Source organism: Acipenser ruthenus, chromosome 1 (genome assembly GCF_902713425.1).
Source record: "Acipenser ruthenus chromosome 1, fAciRut3.2 maternal haplotype, whole genome shotgun sequence".
Classification (NCBI taxonomy): domain Eukaryota; kingdom Metazoa; phylum Chordata; class Actinopteri; order Acipenseriformes; family Acipenseridae; genus Acipenser; species Acipenser ruthenus.
The window spans coordinates 78189734-78204225 of record NC_081189.1 but is presented as its reverse complement, the minus strand read 5'-3'; the positions used below and the strand labels follow the sequence as shown (position 1 = coordinate 78204225).

Genomic DNA, 14492 nt, shown 5'->3' with positions numbered 1-14492 from the left:
CAATACTCTCGTGAGTGGGCGAACATCAATAGGTTGGATGTATTCCTACCTCCTATCTGTTACTCTAGCTGCTGCTCTCCTCAACTACAAGCCCTCTTCATTTTTTTCATACACAAAATATCCCTAGATGCATGATTTCAACCATTTTGCGGAGGAAAGTGGTCACTTTCGTTACTTGTACGAGTTTGTTTACTATCCAACATTTTTGTTTTGCTTGTTTAGTTTCAACTGTGGCAAGCTGGCCTGAGCGGTGACGTCAGACCCGGAAGAAACACACACAGCACTGCGAGTGAAATGTGAATGTGCCTGCTTGCACGTTTTAGTAAAATAAAAACATTTAACAAAACACAAACACTGAACAAACAAAACGGCACAATAGCCAAAACGAACAGACACTAACAAACTGTGGACGAAACAAACAAACAAGTATTGTGCTGGTCCTCCACCATGGGCAGCAATTGTTTTAATTATTTAATTTCTACTCTCCTGACTCTCTCCCGTTGCTTCACCCTTGAACACACCAAACCGAGTGAGTGACATGCATTTATATATACAAAAATTGTCAAGAAAACTGAAAGAAACTGTTGAATGAAAAACAGACTACAACTACTAACAAAAGACTTGCACAATCTATAGTTTTGAGCCTTTTAGTTAATAGTATTTCTATTGACAAATGGAAATATATCCCTGAATAAGAATTTAGTTTGAAATAAAATGTCAAAATACAGAACCGTTTACTTTACCTTTACAAGAAAGGAGAGCTGCATCTTTGCCATAATCCACTATTTTCTTTAATGATGTTTCAACCTGTGTCAACTGATCTGAGAGCTATGAGGAAAAAATGACCGTGTGACCTGAATCTCCCTGCGAAATAAAACCCACGTTGATTTAAATGCACTGTGTGTGTGTAACACCTATCAAATAGGCTACAAAGTAGTTTTAAAATGATTAATAAAACACAACAGTTCCCAAATGTTTCAGCTTGTATTGGCACATTACAATAATGTAAAATGTCATTTACTAAAGCATATTGTTCAACAACGTCTTGCACATCTGACAGTTGTAAAGTTACACAAAATATACATTTCTGTGCACTGCGTTTTTATATATATATATATATATATATATATATATATATATATATATATATATATATATATATATATATCAATATGATCTCTAGAACAAGTCTCAAAGCAACAAAGCACAAAAGTCTACAACAGTTTGCCGTTACTATATATTACAGGTTTACTGCATAACTCTGAAACGTGTGATGTGACTGTGCTGTGTTGCATACGGGGGGGTTATGTTTAGATTCAGCAGCTACGTGACCTGTTTAGTGCGTGCACCACCAGTAATTTAATGGGTGTGTGTTTGGGCGGATGTAGGATTCGGTTCACCGAATCCTAAGTATTCAGCCGAATCCAAACCCCGCTCAAACAGTAGGTATTCGGGCCGAATCTGAATCCTGGATTCGGTGCATCCCTACTACTTTTGCATACCATGGTAAACAGTGAACTCGGTTACCATGGTATAGAAAAATGGTTGTGGTTTCAAAACTGTGACAATCTATCTTCTCGGGTCCTAACAATTCAGTACGTGAAATACTGAAAGAGTAAGTACATGAATTGAGAATCTGACCCTCGCAGGCTCCGGCTCATCACTGATGCTCATGATAAAGCAACCTGGCAGAAAGATTAGAGACAGTGAATCAGTGATTGCTCTATCAATCTAGCTTAACTGATGTTAAAATCTGACAGAGAGGATTACAAGTTGCAGGTTGTACATCTTATCAATTCATTATTGGTTTCAAGGCTCCCTCATGTTGCCATCAGCCCTTGCCAGAGGACACGGTTTTTTATGGTTCAATTTTTCAGTTTATTTTTGACTGCTTTTAATTGCGTTTGATGCTGTGCTCCTGTGCTGGAAAATTGCTGTAATAATGATGGCTCCCTTGATGGTCATTCATTATTAACAACATTTCAAATGCTGCTACTCTTACTCTTGTTCTATAAATAGTTAAAGAACCACACATTTCCTTTAATATAAATATCTGAACAGTTGACATAGACACCCAATTACTTATTTAAGGGGTTTATTAAAATTATTATCATAGTATTCTCATTTTACAAGTTGTGTTGATAGCAAGTCCATTCATAGCTGTCAGTATGATTGGAGCAATATTTGAATAGGAGGGAAATCAATTAAAAGAATGGTCGTTTAAGACCTTTTTCTTCATACAACTAATTCATTTAAACAGGACTGTAATAAACAATGAACATGTTTAACCACTGCGCTCATTGGAAAAGACCTATTTAATATTTAATTACATAAATCAGTGCTGCATCCTTTTCTAACTGTGGTACAAGACTTCTTTAAACACATTTTTTTCAATTGCCATTGGTTATCTTGATATATACTGTAGGTTGTGTAGAGCTACTGGGTACAATTGGTATGGCCACTCAAGCCAATGTACTTATCACTGTGTTGCCATTCCTGTATCCGGCCGTCCTCAGGTATCACAGATAAAGTTACAGTATGTCCTACTTCCAATGATCGTTTTCCAGAAAGCGGATCTTGCTGCCTGGCTCTACTCTCACCAGTCATTGTCAGGAATCCTGAAATGTACTCCAATCACCACTGTCCGGAGTGCTGATCCTGATGTCTGGCTCAACTGTTGATGATCATTGTCCAAGGTGCTGATCCAGTTACTAATCTGTAGTTCTGGAAAGTTATCACAGTGTCACAGATCCCCCATCTGACTCTACTCTGCCACCTCACCACACAGCTAAACATGCAGGCTACCTAAGTCAAGGCACATCTGAACCTGCCAGAGTATCAGTGGTATTAATTGTTAATAAAGCAACATCGTTGCAGCTGTGTAGTGTTTTGAAACCTCTTTCCTGCCTTCAGTGCAGTTCATTCCTAGTACCTCTTACCCATCCTTTCCAATGCAATGTGAATGATTCTATTGCAAACACAGTTTAAGGTTTCTGTATCAGAAAACGATATCATTCCTACCTCCTGCTTTCATACTCTCAATAGTGGTCACACTCAAACTGTACATGGATTTTTTTTTTTTTTTTTTTGTTGAATCCAAGTCACACTTTAAATGAAATAAGATTTAAGGGGAGCAATTTGGATTTGAGAATTACTTTGATTTAGGGTTTTTTAGTTGGGGGACTGTAACAGGGCAAGGAGCCCTGTACAGTTATGATTTGTTTATTTTTAGAACGGGGTCTCCCCCTCCGCCCCTGTGTTATTTTGTAATTTGTGTTTTATGATTTATTATTGTATTTATATTTGTCGGTGAAGCGCCGTATGTTTTGTATTTATGTATTGACGGCGTAGCAGTGTGTTTTGTTGTATTGTTTAGCAGCGTGGATGGGAAGCCCCATCCAAATTAAAAACCTTGTGCAGACGGTGGCCATCTCCCAAATTAATTAAGTGGTTAATTTGTTGCTAATCGGGACATGGTCACCTGCATAAAAGCATGCAGCTCTCTGCACTCAGGGTGTTAGGAGTGTGAGAGAGAAACGAAACTTTAAAAGAAATACTGGATCAGTAAAGGCTACTGCCCAGCCTGACCGCAGTACTGGTGTCAGTTTTGTTTGGTTCCTGCATCTGGCCTGACGTCACGACTCAGCCAGCCTGCCACAGGGACCAATTATTCTGGCACACTTGTAAGAGAACTACCGTACACTGTAATTACCACTACAGTAATTGATCTTGATACAGTACTGGTATATTAAAATGGCTACGCTGCAAACTTCACACACATTTTATGATGTTTGCTGAAGAAATGGGAAATCAAGCAGCAGAACATGAATTTGGAGCATCTGAGGTGTGTGTCAGATAGGGATGCAATCACAAGGCTATTTAGTTTGCAAAGGTGACAGCATCATTTTTTGGTGCTAAAAGGTAACTTTCCTGAATTATAGGAAGAATTGGCTACATTTGTGCGTGATCAGTATAGAACAAGACTTTTCCGAGGAGCATGATTGTTCAGGCTAATGAAAAAGGCTGCATGACAAATGACTGATGCAAGAATGGCTTGACCTTGTCTGGTTACCTCTGTCACTAAGCAGCACACAGAAAGGATGTCTAGAAACGATCACCAACTGACCTCTGCTAGCAGAATCAAATGTTCACCACTGTCTATTTTGGCTAAATGGATCATGGAGGCTTGGAATGCAATGCAGTCAGATGTCATCATCACAACAAGTGCTTCATTTCAAACAATCTTGATGGGACTGAAGATGACTGTATGGAGTGGTGATGATGCCATTCCAGTAGAGCAGAGGTTTTCAACCGGGGGTGTGTGTACCCCTGTGGGTACTTGTAAGGGTCACAGGGGGTACACAGGACGACTCAGAAATGCACAAATAAAAATGAAAGTAAAAGAAAATAATGATCTTGTATTGATTTTTTAACAGTATTATACATTCTCTAAACCATTGTGTATAATTATTTAATCTTTATTTAATCTGTGCATTGGAAAGAGGAGATTCAGACCTTTAAAACAAGATCGTACATGTGTAGTTCCAGTAGATGACCATATTAGGAGCTAGCCTTGAATGTGAGTGTTTTGGAATGTTGCTGCTGGGCTGAAGACAGACCTACCTCGGTGCAGTAGACAAACATTTTCACACCAACTCTTTACAAAATAAGAGAAATGGCGACATCGAAGTCACAGGGACCTATTTTCCGATAAATACACAGATGCACGAGACCAGAGCTGTTTAGGGTTATTATTATTATTATTATTTATTTCTTGGCAGACACCCTTATCTAGGGCAACTTACAATTGTTACAAGATATCACATTATTTTTTACATACAATTACCCATTTATACAGTTGGATTTTTACTGGAGCAATCTAGGTAAAGTACCTTGCTCAAGGGTACAGCAGCAATGACCCCACCAGGGATTGAAACCATGACCCTCCGGTCAAGAGTCCAGAGCCCTAACCACTACTCCACACTGCTGCCTGGTGCATTACCCTACACCTCCACACCGGTAATTATTAATAAAAGCAAATGCACGATATTATTATTATTATTATTATATTGCAGGATAAAAAATAAATAAATACCTAAATCCTGGGATTGGGAAGTGTCTGGAATTAGATTCCCTACTCCAGACCTAGTGAGGGTGTTCATATCATACAGCGAGTGCCCATCAACAAGCTTTAATTGTCTGGCTGCTGATTAACACAAACAGACGACTGCACTAAACACTTTAACATGCAAGCATTTTGCTAAAAGTCATTTTTGACTGTCTGATATAAATATCCTCTTTCTACTTTCAACAATTTAGCTTTTGGAACTATTCACTTTAAAACAATGTCCTTATTCTGGCTGGATTCGATACCACACAAGAGACACACATAGCTTTTTACAATGTCTCAGCTCAAGTGTTCAAAGATAAAATTTGAGTTCAATAAAAATAAAAAATATATATATATATATATATTTGTAACTTACATAAATCTGTTTTCTCTCTTGTTGAGAATTGCTTTTTGATTTTGTGTTAAATCGGAACCTTAAGTTTTGTTTTTCAGAAGCATAACCTGTTTTTGGACTCATTGAAATAATTTTACATAATAGTTTTAGTTGGTGCTTTTGCACCATGGTTAACTAATTGTATTTCATTTCATTTACAGTACTTATTCTAGTAAATAGAAAAGACCATATTTTTCCTGTTTTCATAGGTATATTATGAGCCTCTCTCAGAGGGTATGGGGCCTATAAAGTTTGAAAAACACTGTACTATGGAAACAGTGATTTCAAATGTCAACATCACTTACCAAAGTGTATAAAACATGTAAATAAACAGTTATATTAAAAAATGTTCAAAGCACGTAAAAACAATAACCTTGAATATCTAAAAAAAACAAAAACTCAGCAGTAATACATTTTTCCAGCAAATCTTAGCTTCTAAAGACAAATATATGAACTATTTTGCACTTGCAGAAGGAAACATTCCATAAAACTTAATTCAATGTTTAAATTGTTTTCTTTTTAGAAAATAAACACAGAGCCATTTTAGAAGTGCAATAAACCACTCCAGGATGTAGTAAGACATATCTTACTGCATTTTCGGGCTGCTATGATTACATCGAAAATCGATTTTTCAATCAATGCCATTCCTCATTATATACACCAAGATAAATACTGGATAACCGATTCAATAACTACATTTTTGTAATGCGCATAGTTAATAACATTAAGTTTATCAATGAACCTGCACCGAACCGTCCTGCCTTGCTACAGTATTTCTGCCAAAGACAATCAGTGGGCATGTTCTTCTTATCCTGCTTACATGTTAACTAGCGTCTGATTTGCTGGTCCCATCCTGACTGCCAGCGAATACGTTTTGAAAATGCTTTGTAAGTGCACACCCTCTGTGTATTAGTTGCCATTATGGAGTAGTGGTTAGGGCTCAGGACTCCTGACCCGAGGGTTGTGGGTTCAATCCCAGTTGGGGGACATTGCTGCTGTACTCTTGACCAGTAAAAACCCAACTGTATAAATGGGTAATTGTATGTGAAAATAATGTGATATCTTGTAACAATTGTAAGTCGTCCTGGATAAGGGCATCTGCTAATAAATAAATAATAATAATAATTATTATCTGAAGTGGGTTAATTTCACTCAAGTTCGTATCGACGGGAACATGTCTGACAACTGTAACTCCAATGTGGCGAATTTGGCTGAAGTGTCAAGTTCTCTTGAGCGAACCATCGCTACACTTCCAAGTAACAAAAGTATCTACCGTTGTAATTTTGGATTTGGGGCGATCAGCTGATTGAAAATAAAAAATATGTGATTTGTAAAATATGCGAAGGCGAATACTGCTGCCATTCAGTTACCACAAACATGAAGGCCCATCTGGAAAAACACCACCCTGTGGAGTACAATGAAACATGCAGTACGGGTTTATCAGAAACTGGTGGCCCTTCAGTCCCGAGACAGCAAAGAATGTCACATCTGCCAAACGAAGCGAAGGAATTACTAAAGCACTTAATACGTTCACCTGCAAAGATATGCGGTTGATTAACATCATTGTGGGTCATGGTTATGCACGGAAGAGGGGCTAATAAATCGCTGATGACACTGGACAAGTTTGGTGCGGAATGTGGATAGAGTATCAATTTAGAACTCGTAGGTTCCGTTCATATTTGTGTACAACTACTTCACATATCCCATTCACAATGATATGCTAGCATTAAGCCCACATAAAGGTAAATATTTATGAATTTGTGAAGTTTCCAATGTAGAGCCTAAGCTTTCCTCTTAAGAAACAGTCGACAGCATGTTGTACTGTGTCAGCATGTTGTACTGTATCATACAGAAATATTTTTTGTCAAGTCCACATCCAGGCTAGTGTTTATTTTTATGCTATTGTGTGTGTGTGTGAGACTTTCTCCCTGTGTGTATCGTGTGTGCAGTAAAATAAGCTATGTTAACAATTGGTATCTCTTGAATACAATGTATTGACAGTGAGCATATAATATACATGAGTTATGAGTTTACTCAGAACAAAAATTAATGAAAATATTCTGCAGTAAAAATACTCCTACGGTCCTTTTTTTGAGCATCTTACTTTATATTCCAAGTCTCCCTCCCCTTATCCTTTAAAAAAACAACAAAAAAAAAAAAACACTGCCCCCCAGCCCCATCTGTCTACCACCCATTTGTCTCCCCTCTTCCAGAATTCTGGAGTCGCCACTGGTGCTAGGTCAGACTACCGTAGCTCCTGCCATCAATCCCGACCTTTGGCAAAGTTTCACGATCATGTAAACCCTGTGAATGTCTACATCACATGAAATACAGAACAGCGCAGCCCTAATTGGTACATTTCTGAGCAGTCTTACGGAAAGGCCAAGGGCTTGATTGGCATCAAGACTGAGCTAAAGTTAAGTTTTAGTTTCCAGCTCTGAGAATTCAGCAACTTTTTATACCTGCTAAATTCATCAACTCGACCAATTTGGGTTTCTAAATTTGGATGTGGTGAAAATATTGTTATTTTCTGGTTTTGTAATAGGAATTATTTTTGGTTTTGTAACTATGGAGTTAAAAAAAATGACTAACCTCCCTGGCATGGTGCTATACTGTGCAAACTAATAAAAGCAGCTGCCTCCATTAGCATAACATTAACATCCTGACTTAAGGAGGCACTCCTAAATTATGCATTCCAGCTCTTGAGAGACAAACATTAACTGGAAAGCAAATGGCCTTTCAAGTCTTGTTAGTGGGCACCATCCTTCATATATGGCTTGTTGGCATTAGGCAAGTTCTGGGCATTGATGCAAAAAACAATACCCAAACAAACGTATATGCACAGTAATTCAAAAGTAGTCTTGCCCTATTCTATAATATGTTTTAAATGCAATTAATATTACACTACTTAAAGATTATTATGAGCCCTTAATTCTCAATCAACATTATTTGTCTGAAGTGATTCCAAATAATTGCTTGGGACATTTCTCTTCTGGTGCACAGATAAGTTTAAATTTGTACTTTTTCTATTTGTAGTAATGATACTATTATGTTATGAACTGGAATACAGTACCAGCTGTTAGGGAATTTCACACGCTCTAGTAAACACATTACAGGAATATTTTTTTGCTATTATTAACGTGGTTTATGAGCTTTGAATATATTATTATACAGCATTATGCATTCTGCCTCAGTATGACAACATAATGTAAGACCTGTTGTGGGTGAACATGTGCTAGAGGTAGTATTTAAGTTCAAAATAACTAATACTGAGTGAATTTATCTGCAAAGTTTCAGAGCTTAGTTGATACACGGTGAAGACATTGCAAACAGCCTCATCATCATCAGGTGTTAGATCTCGCTAATTCATTGAGATCACGAGTGAAGAGAAGCACCTCAAACCTTACAAATTTACCAGAGGATGTGGGAAACAGAAACTAATCCTAACCACATTACAGTGTGAAGTTCATGATAGGTGCTTTGTGACTTTCATTTACAGGTTGCATATGAACTATTCAGAAGTTCTGGCATGGGGATAATTTAATTGTTTTCATTGTTAGTGCTTCAAGCATTGGCAAAATAACTTCTGGGATTTTTGAGTACAGCAGATAGAACACAAGGAGAAAAAAAAAAAACACTTTTCAAGGTGCACATTTTGCTGAAAATCAAATGGCAAAGGATACCGAAGCACAATGTGTGTTTATTATAATTATTGTAATTAATGAATGAAGTACCTGATGCTCCTGGGAGAGCCTGCCTGCTGTGTGTGATTGCCAGCTGTGGAATCTAATCAGCAGGTAGGTGTGTTCCAGCCGGGCGTCATGTGTAAAAAGGTTATGTTTATTCACCTCAGGACTGCTGCAAAGCCAAAGCCGATGGGCGGTAGATCGTCCACGCTACCCGGACATAGAGACCAAAATACTTCCAATATTATTTCAGTTTTTTATTTTTCTTAAAAATATTTCCCAACATAAAACTAATGTCACCTTACAATAATTAATTTTGAGTTTCAGTGTTTTAAAATAAAATATCAAACAGAACGAAATTTCAATGTACCATTTGTAATTCAGTAATATGAGAGAATTGCTCAGGGATCTGAATACTTTTGCAAGGCACTGTGTGTATATATATATATATATATATATATATATATATATATATATATATATATATATATATATATATATATATATATATATATATGACTTTGTCCACTACACATCTGTCTCAAAATATTGAAGTATGTTTGCGTATTTTTATATTTACAGAGCTCTAAAGTCACAACATATCGCAAGAGACAATGAAACCTGTCATACTAATTGCAATAATACTTTCTGAAAATGTTATATAAAGCTCACAAAATATAATTCTTTGGATTATACAATTCACCTAGATTACATTCTACACAAAAAAGCATACTTTTCTAAGTGGATTTGATTTTATAATAGTTTGTTTTTAAGACAAGCGGCAATGGCATTCCCAGACTGAAGCCGCGGCACCATGTCTGTGTTTCGTTTGTGGTTTATTTATTTTCGAAAAAACACATACCAACTTCATTATACTACACATACAAATTGCATCAAAATAAACGTAATAGATTTTAATCTTTCTGAATCTCAGTTTTCACATTATTCTGAAAGTCAGAACATTAAAAAAAAATATTTCGAAAAAAAAAACAAATTCTCAAAAGTTATATAATTGGTTAGTGCTATGTGTCTGGGAGACACACCTCTTTAAATTATAACCATATCAGGTGTAGTTTTGTAAGATATTTGGGTTGAATTAAGTGACACGCATCAGGTTTTTAAAGGCGTCCAGTCGAAGTTCCCTCCCTCTGAGACAATGACAATGTTTGAAGAGTCATTATTAACAAATGGGGTGATGCATGAGATCTATACATTTGCCAGAAGTAGTAGCGAGACAGAACGATATGTAACTCTTGCAGTTTATAACATCTTAAATCGTAACTTCAGTGTAAAAACTCCACTAAGAATACACTGGATACATTTAAAAGGCATGTTTTTACTTGCAAGTTAAGTAAAAACTAGTGATGAAAACCTATTTGGGGTTTTGTTTGTTGAAATCTAAAAAAAACCTTTGCCCACCCTACCTTAGGGAGTAGCAGATGCTGTTTTCACGGCACCTTTTCTTTTACAGTTTTTGTACAGTGTTTTTATTTTGCTTTACGTACACTCCCCTGTATGTCCTTAGTGAGCTACCATTGTTGGTAGTGTCATGTGAGCGGTTCACTGTGTGTGTATGTAAATAAAACCTGCGCCTGCAGGCGTGTCAACTCCACCCTCCGTGTCGCTCTCCTGCCTGTCACTCAGCAGTGAACGCACACACCCACACGCCAGCAGCCTCTCACGTGGCGTTATTCCATTTTTTTTTTTTTTTTACTGAATTAGGTTTGAAAAGACTAGGCAATACCCTTAAAGTTTACCATGGTACATTTCACAGTAATTTTGCAGTTTTCCCATGGTTATATTATGCATTTATACCATACCAGCCATGTTTTATTACCTTACCATACCTCTCTGTGCTCTACAATGCTTACCTATGGCAAACGTTTAGAATGGCTGGCAAACCTTGTAATTTAAAGTTTTATATTAAATATTATTTTTAATACTTACTTAGGGGATTATGACTGGTATGCAGTGTTAACCACTGTACTTGTGACAAATGTTTCAAATAGTTGATACTGTTTATTAAAAAGTTATATCGAAACTGCAGCAACTTGCTATATTTCACCTTAAAGCTACTAAAATTAAATCAATATGTTCCTAAAGAAAGAAGGAAAAGTTTAAGGGTTCACACAGTAATCACACAGTAATAACATTTTAGCATTTTTAAGCCAAAGATAGACAGACAAACAAACAAAGGAGGAATGTTTCAAATAGTATTTTAATAAAGATGAACCTACCAGGCTTTTCATTACAGTTTATGCAGGTGCCAACATTCTGCCAGATGTACACATTTCAATGGCCAGGAGAATGGAATTGTATTCCCACCTAGAAGATGAAATTGTCAATGTTCAGCTGTCTGTGCACTTTTACATTATAACATAAAAAAACGTGACAAAGAAATGTAAAAAAATAGCAGACCTTGAGGTCCTTTTGGCCTTCAAATGGGAAGGCTGCCAAAATCATTTAAATTATTTTGAAATTATGATCAAAGTTTTGGTGAAAGTTAATATTGCCCACCCCAGACGATACAAATTGGAAGAAGGTTAAATCCAATGAAATTCTGTAATTGTTACAAAATGCGTTGGATCATTTCTCTCTCTTTTTTTTTTTAAAGCACAATATATAATTGTTATGTATTGTTAATTGTGTGCTCTCTTTCCAGGATATAGTGGTACTAGAATAACTTTATACGAACATAAGAACATTTACAAAAAAGAGGAGCTCACCTAAGCTTGTCTGGTTTCGGACTATTCCACACCCTCACCACTCACTGTGCACAGAAGTGTCTCCTTCCCTCTGTCCTAAACTTATCTCGTTAATTTCCATCTGTATTATCTGGTCCTAGTTTCTGTACTGCACTTAAAGTACTGGTTAATTCTTTGTTTTAGGCTGAACAGATTCAATTATTTCAGACTTCGTAGCTCATTCTTTTAAGCCCTGGGATTAGTCTGGTTGCTGTTCGTTGGACTCTATCCAGGGTCATAATTTCCCTTTGGTACTGTGGTGACCAGAAATGGGACACAGTGCTTTAATTGTGGTCTCACTAGTGCCTCATCATAACCTCCTTGGGTTTGAACTCCACACTTTTGGATATATACCCAAGTATTCTGTGGCATTTTTGATTGCCCTCTGCACTGGTTGCTGACAGCAATGAGTCTATTTCAGCTCCTGTTCTAGGTCTATACCCCTGTGTGACAGGATGGCTAAGTGGTGACGTCAGGCCAGATGCAGGAAGAAAACAAACTCAAAAATACTGCGGTGCAAAGGCGCTGCGGCGCTGTTTATTTTTAACAAACAAAAATAAATAAAAGGTTTTAACAAAACAAATACTGCTCACAGAGCGAAAATAAAAGTTTAAACAAAATAATCACAAACACTAAATACAAACAATAGGACAGGCTGGGCAGTTGCTGTCACTGTTCCTATTTATATTTTAGATTTGTTTATAATATAATCCACTCGCTCACTGTGCTCCACTTCTGAACACCCACCCCGAGTGCAGAGAGCTGCAGGCTTATATACAGGTGACCATCTCCTGATTAGCAATAATTAAACAATTAACTCAGGAGATGGTCACCTTCTGCAAAAGGTTTCTAATGTGGATGGGGCTTCCCATCCACACTGCGAAACAATACAAAACAATAACAAAACACGGATAATAATAATAATACAACAAAACAAAGACAAGACCCTGAAGGACGGCACCCCGCTTGTCCTATATAATAAATACATAAATCATAAAACACAAATACAAAATAACAGAAATGAGACACAGGGGCAGAGGGGGAGACCCCGTTCTAAAAATAAATAAACAATCACGTACAGGGCTCCTCGCCCTGTTACACCCTGTATAGGGGTGTGGGAATCCAGGGCAAGTGATTGAGACACACAGAGGGATTAAAGTAGAAACACTGCACCGGCACTCAGGGTGTATTTACAAACAAAAAGACTGCATGATCCTACCAGTGATGGTAGAGCACGGGTGGGCATACAATAAGTGTAACAGAAACAAAAAGACAAGACAAAACACTGTGCAAAACACATCTAAAAACAAAACGGCTAGCACCGCTTTCACTATAAAGACCTTCTGACACATTGCTATACTTATGGTATTTAGAAATATTAAAAAAACGAGTCAATGTCCTGTGCAGAAGAATTAATAAACGCTGACCCAGTTTCCACACTGGGTGGTAAGATCTTAGGGTTCTTTTTGTTCCTTTCTACTTGTGTAGCCCCAAAGGGCTTTGATCTGCTCCGCAACACGGACAAGCTTGTTTTGGTTCGCAGCACGGGAGGACCATATGAAAAGAGTTGAGCTTTATTAATATTTTAACCAGTAAAAATGGCTAAATACAACAGCATGCCAATTAGTAAGACAATAACAGGGATGCTTAAATATGCTGCAGAATCCTCACAGAATTTAATAATTTTGCTTGAATATATTTTTGTTGTTGTTGTAGATTTTAGAAAAACATATTTGTGGAATCCTCTAGGGTGTCATTATTTAGCGCACCTCTTCAAACCTGCTCTGAACATAGGACTTGAGGCACTGTGCCTCAAAATTGCTCAAGTTCATGTCAGTGAGGCCACACCCCAAATGTACAAAACACAGTGTCTGTAAAATCACATGGGGGCCTTTGGAAAACTGGACACAAACGATCTTTGCACCTGCTTTAGTGCATTGTGCCCACTGCTGAATAGGGCCCAATGAGTTCTAATCATTTTCTTTTTTATATAAAAGTGGCAAAATGAAAAATGATTAAATTATTATAGTCTGCTGCCTCAAGCAATGCCTACTAAATGCTGCATGTATTTTGATGATTATGAAACTAATATACTGTATAGCTTATCAAAAAAAAATAATCAGCACCTTTATGAACAGAATTCTTGATACATTCAGGAAATCTATTTTGATTTGTGTGTGATTGAAGAAAACATTTTCCCTGAAAATTCTCTTCACATTGAATACATGTAAAAGGCAATAGTGAAATGATATATTATTCAAATAAGGTATACATTAGGCGACATCACTTTTATATCCACTATAGTGATTGTCATGTTTCTTTGGGATTCCTGTAGCACAGGGTTGCCCAGACTTTAGGTGCATAGGATCTACTTTTCCAGCCTCATCCTAACACGGTCTACCAGCAATGCATTGTCAAATTATTACATACAGTAAAACCTCTAGCCACCCTCCCTTTCACGCATACCTACATCCTGCACAATGCAGTAGTGCCAGACTGTCTTTATAGGACCTGTTTTTTAAAATGAATTATGAAATACTTTTTTCCTAACATTACGA

The 14492-nt window shown here is 37.0% G+C and overlaps 1 protein-coding gene across 26 annotated transcripts in view; it reads right to left on the bottom strand.

The window, feature by feature from the left end:
* The window catches only part of LOC117421380 (receptor-type tyrosine-protein phosphatase delta-like), a 607967-nt gene that overhangs the window by 413176 nt on the left and 180299 nt on the right, over positions 1-14492 (bottom strand). For 24 of the 26 annotated variants that reach the window (XM_059030127.1, XM_059030157.1, XM_059030138.1 and 21 more), the window contains one exon: positions 11428-11515. The exons of the other annotated variants lie outside the window; for them this stretch is intronic. The gene's annotated coding sequence lies outside the window, so the exon portion shown is untranslated. The remainder of the gene's footprint in view (positions 1-11427; positions 11516-14492) is intronic. 26 annotated transcript variants of the gene reach the window in all.